We start from the raw sequence: 13508 nt of genomic DNA, 5'->3' as shown, positions 1-13508 counted from the left end.
CAAAGCTGTCTTCATAGCTTAGCTCGTAAATGAAATAGCAAAGAAATCGAGGATACCTAGTGTAGAATATCAAGGAAAGTTATATTGGGCAACTGTTTTGCTGAAAAATGCTAGAACATGTATCCTGTAATTGTGAGTATTATACTGGGATAATATAGGTTTATAATTTAGCCACGAGAATATTTCTGAGGATAAACATGAAGAAAAGCTAACCAAGGAGCAGTTTTATGACATTTTATACTATTATGTTTTCTATTCACCACAAATTAATTAACTACACCTGGCAGGAATTCCAGAGCAATCCAGCTACCAAATTCCACTTACCGTAATTGAATCACTTTACACTAATGCAATGCATGATGGCAGAGGAAACAGACGGAAACAATGATATTTGTAAATAGGTTTGGGGTTTGGCATTAGCCAAGATGCACTAGGAGAAGTGGGGTAGTCATTGTCATCCATGAGTCTTTACAGGCTTTCATTGGCTATGTAGGGTTGATATCTGCCTGTCAGATACTCTGGTGGAAGATGGGCTGTAGGGAATAGTTTGACTTGGAGCTGGTATACTGCTCCTGCGGTGGCTAAGAATTGTCCCTGACTGTGCTGCTGGATTCCATTTCTGATCTCTTAGCATGCTTAGGGTTCCTTCAATTAAATAATGCCATTTACTGGGATTCAGAAAGACCTAGTTGTTCTTCCACTTGTTGGGCTAGGTTGGATGGAGCTCCTTGTTGGATCTGTTTTTGTCTGTGATTTTGTATTGAGTGTGTATTTTCCCTAACTCATTTTGTTTTAAATTGCATTTTTATTGCATTGTGACCCATCGAGCTGATTTGGAATTTGGTAGCACCTAAGCTGAATTAAGAGGGACGCGGTGGCTCAGTGGGTTAGGATGCTGAGCTTGTCGATCAGAAGGTCGGCAGTTTGGCGGGTCGAATCCCGAGTGCCGCGTAGCAGAGTGAGCGCCTGTTACTCGTCCCAGCTTCTGCCAACCTAGCAGTTCGAAAGCACGTAAAAATGCAAGTAGAAAAATAGGGACCACTCCAGTGGGAAGGTAACAGCGTTCCGTGCGCCTTTGGCGTCTAGTCATGCCAGCCACATGACCACGGAGACGTCCTCGGACAAGTGCTGGCTCTTCGGCTTTGAAACGGAGATGAGCACCGGCCCCTAGAGTCGGAAATGACTAGCACGCATGTGCGGGGGAACCTTTACCTTTACCTTTTAAGCTGAATTAAATGAAATGAAATAAATGAATCAATCTGTAATAAATCTTATGAATGAGCTGCAGCTCTTCTGAACTGTCATTCAGTTTTGAGTAAAGAATTATAGGGATTATAGTGCAGGCCTAGAAATCAGCAACTGTGAGTTCTAGGCCTTCCTTAGGCATGAAATCGAGCTGGGCAACTTTGTGCCAGTCGTTTACTCTCACAGGGTTGTTGTGAAAATAGGAGGCAGGAATCTTATATATGTCTGTCATTTTGAGCTACAGGTAAAAAATGCTAGATAAAAAATTAATAATATAATAATGGCTAGATTGCACTTCATTTTGCTGTTCTTTGTTTAAAATGCTGGTTACAAAATAACCAGTGTTTAGAGTGAATAGAGTCACTATATGAGATGGAGTTCTATACAAATGTGATTAAATAAACAAATAAATAATGGGATGGGCAACCTGGCTATCCTTCTAAGCCAGCCCCATAGGTTGGGGATTGAGGACACTATTAGTACGGTGGTTTCCTTCCTTTTTTCTAGGGTCAGCTCCAGTCAGTGTTGGTTGGTAGGGGAGATTGTCCCCCTAGATCTCTCACTCATGGGGTGCCACAGGGTTCTATTCTCTCTCCCCTCCTTTTCAACATATATATATAAAACAGCTGGATGAGGTCATCTGGTGGTTTGAATTTAGTATGATCTTTCAGCTCTGTACCAGCCAAGTGAGGCTCAGTGCACATGAAATGTTCAGGTTTGGATGGGGAAGAACTTCCTCAGACTTAATTCAGTTGAGACTGAGTAGCTATTTGGTCTACCCGGATCTGGGGATATTCCAATATTGATCTTGGATGGAGTTCTACTTCCCCATTCAAGGGAGTTGTGCACTTTGCAGGTCTTCTTGTACTCAAAGCTCTTGCTCAATTAGCAGGTAGACACTGTGGCCAGGGAGGCCTTTCCCCAACTTCATCTGTGTACCACTTGTGCCTTTCTTAGATTAAGTGGGGCTTCAAAAAATCACTCATTTCCTGGTCACCTCATGATTTGAAGTGCAACATGATCTACTTAGGGTTGCTCTTTTTTTTTTTAAAAAAAAAATCCCATTTATATCCCGCCCTTCTCCGAAGACTCAGGGCGGCTTACAATCTAAAGCACAAATTAGCAATAGCCTTCATTCTATGTATATGCCTGCTTATTAGGGCTTTCGCCCCCCCCAAGTGGCATTATTACAAAGTCAGCTTATTGCCCCCAACAATCTGGGTCCTCATTTTACCTACCTTGGAAGGATGGAAGGCTGAGTCAACCTTGAGCCTGGTGGGATGCGAACCTGCACTAATTGCAGGCAGCTGGTGTTACTTAAGGAGGCATTAGCCCACTGCTCCACCAAGGCTCATTGAAGATCAGCCAAAATTTTCAGCTGGCCCAAAATGTAGTGGTGCAAGCAATGATGGGCATGCTGTGATATGCTGATGTAACACCTCTGCTTCATGAACTGTACTGGTTGCCAGTTTGCTTTTGGGTGGTTATTTGTCTCTGATAGTATCTGCCTGATTTGATCTGGCAAGTTTGGTATGTTCCAGGTTCCATTATTTAACAATGCCAACTATTGAGACCTCTTCTCTGTAGCAGCGTCTGCTCTTTGTCTTACGCTGTTTTTATGTTTCTGTATTGTTTTTCTAGTTAACTGTACAGTTGTAAACTGCTCAGAGTTGATGGGAATCCTGTATTAATAATCAATAATTAATAATATTAATAATAAATAATAACTATTATTAATGTGATGTTCAGGAACATTATATGTACATACACACACACAATTGTACACACACACAATTACAAAATTAGTTGAGATGTGTCAGAAATAATATTCAATTTCATATTCAATTTCAGTCAATAAATTTGGCTCTGCCTCTTGCACATATTTTCCGCACTGATATACTTGTCCATTCCCATTATTTTCATTGCTGTCAATAAAATGTGGCTTTAGTTTTATATACTGGAACATTTCTGGAGATTAGCACGTGTAATGCTGCTGCAGTGTTTCAGGGCAAAATTAAAACTACTGTATGAATGCTTAACTTCCCACCATGGCTGTTTAAACATGTTAGCCCTTTACTGTGATATCTGGGTCACTAATGAGGTACCTGATGCAATTTTCAGTTAAGCAAGTTAGGTTCTCTTATCTGTGGCTCCCATTGCTTTAATCTTGCATTTGGAAATGGTTTTACTCTGTCTATATTAGAGGGACAAAATCCATTTGCATGACAATGCTAAAATGGAAGGAAATAAATGGAAAAGTAAAGAAATCAATTCACTGAGTAGTACTGAAGTTAGCAAGGAGTTAATAAAAATTATCAGGAAGTCTGATGATATGCTTCAAGCTGTCCTGAGAAGAAGAAAAGAGTAATTTTATTAAGTGAAATATTGGAAAAGTGGAATATTCAATTAGAGGATATGCAAGTGGATCAAAAGATAGTTCAAGACAAGATCAGCACAACAAATGCAACAGGAGAATAAGGAAGAGTCTACTACATTAAGAGCTACAGGTATAGACTGCTTATGCAGGAATGGACTGTGAAGATGGCAAATTTCATGAAGATAGCAGGATTGATTTCTTTGGAGATAAAACTAAGTATTTTTTAAAAGACTGGAAATCCTTTATGGACTTTTTGCTGAAAATGGAATAAATGAATTGGTGACTTTTAGATTTGTAGATTAAAGAGGATTGAATATGGGATAAAGGAGAATTATGTAATGTAATCTTAGAGAGGGAAGAGGGATAATGGTGGAGCAGTGGGCTAATGCCTCCTTAAGTAACACCAGCTGCCTGCAATTAGTGCAGGTTCACATCCCACCAGGCTCAAGGTTGACTCAGCCTTCCATCCTTCCGAGGTAGGTAAAATGAGGACCCAGATTGTTGGGGGCAATAAGCTGACTTTGTAATAATGCCGCTTGGGGTGTGTGTGAAAGCCCTAATAAGCAGGCATATACATAGAATGAAGGCTACTGCTAAGCTTGTAAGCCGCCCTGAGTCTTCGGAGAAGGGCGGGATATAAATGAAATAAAAATAAAATAAAATAAAATAAATAAATAATAAGTTTGTAACTGCTGAAATGAAGAATTTGTTTCTTTAATTATTTTTTCTTTTTTCTTCTTTCTGTATCTATATTGTCTTTCAGACAGTTTCTTTTATTTTTTCTGTTTCTTAATTTTTCTATGTATATGTTTTCATATTTGTCTTTTATTCATCTAAACATCTTCAGTTAAAAATTGTACAAATAATTCTTAGATGTTAGTCCTTTGCACGCTAGCTATGCTAGTTATTATCTACTAGGCATATTGCTTTTCCAAGTCTAGTCTAGTTATAGCTCTAACTAATGTTGTGCGATTGAAGAAAGAGGATTCTATAAAAGGATATTTCACCAGATGTTTGCTGTCATCACAAGCTACATCTGTCAAATAACTTTTCAACAAATTTATTAAATATGCAATATCCCTGTCCTATTTTGTATTTACTAGCTACCCACTAGGATAATTGCTGTGTGGAAATTTGTTTCTCTTCATAAAAAGCATATGATACTCTGTCTAATGTAAGATTATATATTCAAATATATCTTCAATAGCTTTCTAATTCAAATGTCAGTTACTTTCAGCATCATAGCTATTAAGCTTTGATAAGTACAACTTAAATACATTCCATGATACTACAACAATACTTTCTTCAGTGAAGTTTTGTAAAGATTGAAATTATCCTTTACTCTCTTTGTAGTAAACAGTGCATTGAATCATGACTGAGATTTAGAAACTGACCTAAAAATCAGGAAGCTCTTATCTTGAATTTTGTTTCTGGAATGAGCCTAACTACTGTAGTTGGCCTTAAGCAGTCTGTTTCCAGTAATCTCTTCCTCACATCCATAATAGAACGGATCAGGGCAGTCCTTTTAGTCTGTTAATATACTATAATCTTAATTCCCCAATGAAGTTAGTGGCTCTGTAAAGTGGAAAATATGAGGAATCCATATAATTTGAGATGGCATGCTTGATAGAACACTTCAAATCTTAGGTAAGGAATCTTACTTAAGGAATATATCAATCTAGCTTTCTCTGTATGGTAGAAAGCATAATTTCTGCACCATCTAGGCCATTTCTTCTGCATAGAAATGTTGTTGTAGGTCTTCTGGTATCACTTTGTGATATCTAAGCATGTGTGATATGAAGTTCAACCTTTGAATCTCAAGGCTTAACTTTTCTTAACTGGGGGAATACTGTATTTTTCATATTTTATCTGCTTTTTTCACAGTAATACAATTTAATATTTATTATATAGCTACTTTAAACTTAGTGAAAATTCAGGAGTTTATGATTTGAAAGATATTAACTCAGTTCCACAATATATATAGGTTATGTGTATATAGTAGTAGTTCTTTTAGGTTTATGCTGCAATCACTTTCTTCTGGCCTTTTTGATGTATTTTAAAGTAAAGAACACAAACTTGCTTAAATCATATTTGATCCTTCCTAACCAGCTGGTTCAACATTGTAGTTTTATTTCCAATAATGTGCAAGTAATTTGCCATCTTTGGGGATACAATGGTGTCTTGTTTTTGTTTTTCCAATTCTAGAATACAAACCTAGAATTTCTTACTGATCTTCCCTACAAGTATTAATCAATTTGATTCTGTTTAGTTTTTCTGATATCAGGCATGATAGGTGCTGACACCTGCTATGTTTCCCTGAAGTTGGGTGTTCCCAGCTACTTATATTTCATTGCTTTGGGACTTGTACAATCCCTTTCTAGCATCTTGGTAACTTTATGGCTCTTGTTTTAATTGGAGAAAATACACTGTTCTAGTTCCAGAGTTCTTGACAGATGCTTTGTAGAAGAATTAACTCTTTCCATCTAGTGCTTATATAGTGCATCTGGAAATTGATGCTTGAACGTTTCATGCTATGAAAATTGAGAGCAGCAGGGAACTTGCCCTATAAGTCCACCGATTTCAACTCATGTTAAAGCCATTTCTGTAGTAGAGCCATTAATGCTTTGGAAATAATGCCAAAGTGATCAGAAAAATAACTTTTAATATTCAAATGATACTATGAAAATAAGCAAGATAAAGTTTCTAGGAGATATATTTTTATTTAGGATAAATGATTTAATGAGTTTTGACATATATGCAGAAAAGTTAAACTACATATATACTTTTTTGTATATTGTGGTTTTATAAAGGATATTTTAAAATTATTGTGTTAAATTGCATTGTATCATGATTTTCCCACTTTGTTTAGTATCAAATTATACATCTATACAACACCTTTACATTTTTGGAGGGTTTTTAGCAAAAATAAAAGTATTTGTTAAAGAAAATTGCACCTTACCATTGACACATATAAACTGTTCTGGATAAATAGATATAGGAAGATTAATTCTATTGACAGATATTTGGAATTTTTATAAAGATAAAGCTACAAGTACATTGTTATTTGCTCATGACATTCAAATGCAATTGATTGATTAGGTGCTAAAGTTGGTGTCAGTTGGAGCCCCAGGATGATCTGCCCCTGTGTGGCAATTTAGGTTTTTGAGCTATGCACCCAACCCTACTGCAATTGAGTCCATGCATCTATCTTGCTGCTGATTGTCCTCTTCTTCACTTTTCTTCTACCTTTCATAGCTTTATGGTTTTTGAAGGGAGATGAGTCTTCACATAATATATCAAAAATAAGGTAATTTGAGCCTGATCATTTCTGTCTCATGAGAACTCTGGATTGGTTTGTTTTCTTGGCTAACCATGGTAGTCTCCAGAATCTTCTTCAATACCAATAAACATAATATATACACTATTTTTGCAGATTCAAAACCTTGATTAATAATGGGAATTTTTTTTTTGAATTGCAAGAAGGTAAGAAGCACACGAGCAAGGCTTTTTTAAAAAAAAGAGTAAAATTTTTTACAGTAAGATGAACTTTCATAGGCAATAAATTCTTTCTAATAGCTTAAAAATATTCAAAGCAATAAAAGAAATGATCAATAAATCTCCACATATAAGCAGTTAGGAAGGGATGCCTCAGATAGGGATTTAAAGGAATTAATTGTGTTTTATGTTTGCTGGGATGAATAGAAAAACTGCAATGGAATCTGCCATATCTTAAAAGTTTTGCCTTGGGCATTACTATGATTTCTCAAACTTGGTGAGACATGAGATACAGATTGGAGAAAAAAAAAGCCATACAATACAATACTAGGCATGTAATATTGCATTACACATCATTGCTGGTTTTTCTCTTTTATTTGATTTGATACGTATTTGCTAACTTATGGCACAGAATTAACAGGTAATTTGAAGCATTGGTGGGTAACAGCAGTAAAGTTCATGAGTTTGGCTATATTAAAATATAGATCTGCAGTCAAGCTTATTTCTCTGGTGGTCTTGCCTGCTCATTGGTGATTATATTACCAATGAACAATTTTAAAGCTTTTAAGACACCAGGAATATGCACAATGTAACTGAATAATTGCATGCCCTTAATAATGATAATAATATCTTGCGAAAAGAGTTGAGGTCAACCTTTCTCATGATTATTGCTCTGGTTTTCACAAGCTTCCGCCGAATGGTACAGTGTTAGGTATGAACTTAATATTAATTTATAATGATAGTTTGTGACATTCCTATCAAGAAAGCTGGTCATTGCTGACTTGTATAGTAAAAGTCACACAAAAGTGATGCAGTGAAAGCTGTTTCTAGCTCCCAAATATATATGGTAAATAGTATAGATTTGAAGATTGAAATAGGCTTCTTAGTGAAAAAACAAAGTATAGTTTTAAACAGAGACAAAACAGGACCAGGACAAGAAAATAATAGACTCTTTTTATAGGATTGGATTAGGACATAGGATGTTAGATTGTTATCATTCTCAGTTTTATTCTGTTCCTTTACTCTTTTCTACTGCAGGGAATAGCACTTATATGACCAAGTTAATAAATATTTTATCCATTCTTAATTTTCTTCAAGCTTGCTGTTTCAATTATTCCTGTTTCATTTTGCTACTTTTTGCCTCATTCAGCAAATAAATTGTTTAACTTTATGGTGGGATTCTCTTGGCTGTGGTTATCACATCAACTTCAGAGAGAACACCCACAAGACTGCAAAGACAAGAAGCAGAACTGATTTGAGGTCTCTCCTAAGAGGAGCTTGATTCCCAGGCATCAGTTGGTGAAATTAAACAGTGTCAATGGTATTGTGAATGCAGCAGGACTTCATCTAGTAATGTATGGTTGTGATTGGTGTGGGTCCAAGAAGAATGTGCTTTGTATAGACATTATATACTTGCAGACAAAATTCTTTTGCAACAAAAACAGGTCTGCATCACATCTACTATTGTTGACATAGTTATATCTCATTCTTTCTACAATGAGTTCATGGTTATGGTCTAGTCTTACAACAACCCTGTAAGTCTGTCTAAACAAAAAGAGTACTTAATCAAGGATATGCTTAATCTTCATATCCTGAGGCTGAGGTGGAAAGATATTAAAGTCCCCTACTAGGTAGCAACTTTTACTATACAGTAAAGGATAATCCCCCTTCATGGATTACTGCCTTGTCATGGCGAAGGGGCTTGCGTAATTCAATGAAGCTATGAGCTATGCCGTGCAGGGCCACCCAAGACGGAAAGGTCATAGCAGAGAGTTCTGACAAAACGTGATCCACTGGAGAAGGAAATGGCAACCCACTCCAGTATCTTTGCCATGAAAACCCTATGGACAGTACCAAAAGGCAAAACGATATGACGCTGGAAGATGAGCCCCTCAGGTCGGAAGGCGTCCAATATGCTACTGGGGAAGAGCAGAGGGCTAGTACTAGTAGCGCCAGAAAGAATGAAGCGACTGGGCCAAAGCCGAAAGGACGCTCAGCTGTGGATATGTCTGGTGGTGAAAGGAAAGTCCGATGCTGTAAAGATTTTTTCTCCATAGGAACCTGGAATGTAAGATCCATGAATCAAGGAAAGCTGGACGTGGTCAAACAAGAGATGACAAGACTAAACATTGACATCTTAGGTATCAGCGAACTAAAATGGACAGAAATGGGTGAATTTAATTCAGATGACCATCAGGTATACTACTGCGGGCAAGAATCCCTCAGAAGAAATGGAGTAGCCTTCATAGTCAATAAAAAAATAGGAAAAGCAATACTGGGATACAATCCTCAAAATGACAGAATGATCTCAGTTCGAATCCAAGGCAAACCATTCAATATCACAGTAGTCCAAGTCTATGCCCCAACCACCGGTGCTGAAGAGGATGAAATTGACCGGTTCTATGAAGCCCTATAGCACCTTATAGAACTAACACCCAGAAATGATGTCCTTATCACCATGGGGGATTGGACTGCTAAAGTAGGAAGCCAAAAGATAACTGGAATAACAGGAAAGTTTGGCCTTGGAGTACAAAATGAAGCAGGGCACAGGCTGATAGAATTTTGTCAAGAGAATACGATGGTCATAGCAAACACTCTTTTCCAACAACCCAAGAGACGGCTTTACACATGGACATCACCAGACGGTCAACACAGAAATCAGATTGACTATATGCTCTGCAGCCAAAGATGGAGAAGCTGTATACTGTCAGTAAAAACAAGACCAGGAGCTGACTGTGGCTCAGACCATGAGCTTCTTGTTGCAAAATTTAGGCTTAAATTAAAGAAAGTAGGGAAAAGTGCTAGGCCAGTCAGGTATGAATTAAATCATATCCCTGTTGAATATACAGTAGAGGTGACAAATAGATTTAAGGAATTAGATCTGATAGACAGAGTGCCTGAAGAACTATGGACAGAGGTTCGCAACATTGTAGAACAGGTAGCAACCAAAACCATCCCAAAGAAAAAGAAATGGAAGAAAGCAAAATGGCTGTCTGAGGAAGCTTTGCAAATAGCTGAGGAAAGGAGGGAAGTGAAAGGCAAGGGAGAAAAAGAAAGATATGCCCAATTAAATGCAGAATTCCAAAGAATAGCTAGAAGAGATAAGAATGCCTTCTTAAATGAACAATGCAAAGAAATAGAAGAAAACAATAGAATAGGGAGGACCAGAGATCTTTTCAAGAAAATTGGAGAGATGAAAGGAACGTTTCATGCAAAAATGGGCATGATAAAGGACCAAAATGGCAGGGACCTAACAGAGGCAGAAGAGATTAAGAAGAGGTGGCAAAATTACACAGAAGAACTATACAAGAATGAGCTTAACGTCCCTGATAATCACAATGAGGTGGTCACTGACCTCGAGCCAGACATCCTAGAATTTGAAGTGAAGTGGGCCTTAGAAAAGCTGAGCAACAACAAAGCTAGTGGAGGTGACAGTATTCCAGCTGAGCTATTCAAAATCTTAAAAGACGATGCAGTAAAAGTGCTACACTCAATTTGCCAGCAAATTTGGAAAACTCAACAGTGGCCACAGGATTGGAAAAGATCAGTTTACATTCCAATTCCAAAGAAAGGCAGTGCCAAAGAATGTTCAAACTATCGCACCATTGCACTCATTTTACATGCTAGTAAAGTTATGCTTAAAATTCTACAAGCTAGACTCCAGCAGTATGTGGATCGAGAACTACCAGAAGTACAGGCAGGATTTCGAAGAGGCAGAGGAACTAGAGATCATAATGCTAACATACGCTGGATCATGGAGGAAGCTAGAGAGTTCCAGAAAAACATCTACTTCTGCTTCATTGACTATGCTAAAGCCTTTGATTGTGTGGATCATAACAAACGCTGGCAAGTCCTTAAAGAGATGGGCATACCAGACCATCTTATTTGTCTCTTGAGAAATCTATATGTGGGCCAAGAAGCAACAGTGAGAACTGGACACGGAACCACTGATTGGTTCAAAATTGGGAAAGGAGTCCGGCAAGGCTGTATACTGTCGCCTTGCCTATTTAACCTATATGCAGAGCACATCATGAGAAAGGCAGGGCTAGATGAATCAAAAGTTGGAATTAAGATTGCCGGAAGAAACATCAACAACCTAAGATATGCAGATGATATCACTCTAATGGCAGAAAGTGAAGAAGAACTAAAGAGCCTCTTGTTGCGGGTGAAGAAGGAGAGTGCAAAAGTTGGGTTGAAACTAAACATTAAGAAAACCAAGATCATGGCATCTGGCCCTCTCAATTCCTGGCAAATAGATGGGGAAGAAATGGAGGTAGTGACAGATTTTATTTTCCTGGGCTCCAAGATCACTGCAGATGGGGACTGTAGCCAAGAAATTAAAAGACGCTTGCTCCTCGGGAGGAAAGCCATGACAAATCTAGACAGCACACTAAAAAGCAGAGACATCACCCTGTCAACAAAAGTGCGTATAGTCAAGGCTATGGTCTTCCCAGTTGCAAAGTATGGCAGTGAAAGCTGGACCATAAGAAAGGCTGAGCGCCAAAGAATTGAAGCCTTTGAACTCTGGTGCTGGAGAAGACTCCTGCGAGTCCCTTGGACTGCAAGGCGATCAAACCGGTCAGTCCTAGAGGAGATCAACCCTGACTGCTCTTTAGAAGGCCAGATCCTGAAGCTAAAACTCAAATACTTTGGCCACCTAATGAGAAGGAAGGACTCACTGGAGAAGAGCCTAATGCTGGGAAAGATTGAGGGCAATAGAAGAAGGGGACGACAGAGAATGAGGTGGATGGATGGAGTCACTGAAGCAGTAGGCGTGAGCTTAGATGGACTCCAGAAGATGGTAGAGGACAGGAAGGCCTGGAGGAACATTGTCCATAGGGTCGCGATGGGTCGGACACGACTTCGCAACTAACAACAACAACAACAACAAAAGGATAATCACAATCTTTTAAAAACTCATTTATTGAGAAATAAATTTTCTAAATAATTTTACTTAAAATAACACATATTTGGTTAACAATTTGTGGAAGAGGATATTTGATGAAGATTTTTATAACACACGCCTATTCCGTTTTATGAATTCTTTTCTTTTCTAAAGTTATCATGTAGCTTTATGTGATTGTGCTACTTACTACTCAGTCTGAGTTTGCAAGGCTGTCATTTCCTCAACCCACCGTTTTAAATACTTTTTGAAAGCTTATTGAAATTTATGAAATTTATGAAGTTACAATGATTAAAAATTCTCCTTATCAAGATGCCAGTATGTGGAAATGAAATTTTTATTTTATATAGCCATGTGCAAGCAGGTGTACATACAGAGAGAATTCATTATTTAGAGTTAATTAATAGCTAAAATTACAAAAATGCTACAAATACCCCAGCATGAATAGGAAATTGTATAAACACATTCTTCATAAAAGTCCTCCTGAAATATAGATCAATTTGAAACAGAGAAGAGAGGAAGTTCATTCTCTTGGGAGATATTTTGTTGATTCTGGATGTCATCTTTGATCAATTGTAGGGAAAAGAATTCAGACCCGGGTCGATAGAGATGCTCTGAACCAGCCAGGCAGCCTCGTCTCTCCAAAAAAAACAAACAAACACAAAAAACCCCCTGAGCAACTGCCCCCTGAACTTTTATTCACCTCCTTTTTCTGAATACCAAATACAACATTACATAAACCCCATCAATCTCAAAAAATAGGATACATAGTGATAATTGGATATGTAGTGAGAACTACTCAGGTGCCTATGAGATCATTACAAAAACAAGATACTAAAAGATATATGTGAAAGCTCTATCATAGCGTTTCCCAAACCTCCCACATGCCATCCTGTGCGAACCAGGAGAGTGTGCTCATCACTGTAATTCACGTAGAGGCCAATAAGAAACATTTGGGAAAGCTGAAGGTTGAGAGGCCAAAAACTGGCCATTCCCACAATCAATGGTAGAATAAGCACAATTAAGGAGTGGTCTGCATTTCTACTCTGTTATAGTAGTATAGAATAATAAATGGCAGATGCAGATTTTGAAATCCCCAAAGGACACAACTAACAATGGCTTCTGAGATTCCCCTCTACATACAATTCTTAAGGACATTTCTGAGAGGTTAGATCCATCCATTTTTAAAATACTGTAGAAAAACTCTGAGATTTTGCCAGGCATCTCTCTCTCTCTCTCTCTCTCTCTCTCTCTCTCTCTCTCTCTCTCTCTCTCTCTCTCTCTCTCTCTCTCTCTCTCCTGTCTCTTTCTCCCGAGTCTGCAAATTGGTATTACTTGATAAACTATCTGAAAGACTGTGAATAGCATGTTGGTTATTTTTAGAAAAGCTACAGTTAAACGGGAAGGGGAATCCTTGCCAAACTTCCCAATTTTTTCTCTGGGTACAATTCAAATTTAAAGTATTTCTAAGTACTTCAGTTCATAGAA

The sequence above is a fragment of the Vipera ursinii genome (genome assembly GCF_947247035.1).
Source record: "Vipera ursinii genome assembly, chromosome: 6".
Taxonomy (NCBI): domain Eukaryota; kingdom Metazoa; phylum Chordata; class Lepidosauria; order Squamata; family Viperidae; genus Vipera; species Vipera ursinii.
The sequence above is the reverse complement of the archived record's forward strand: the minus strand, read 5'-3'. Positions refer to the sequence as shown.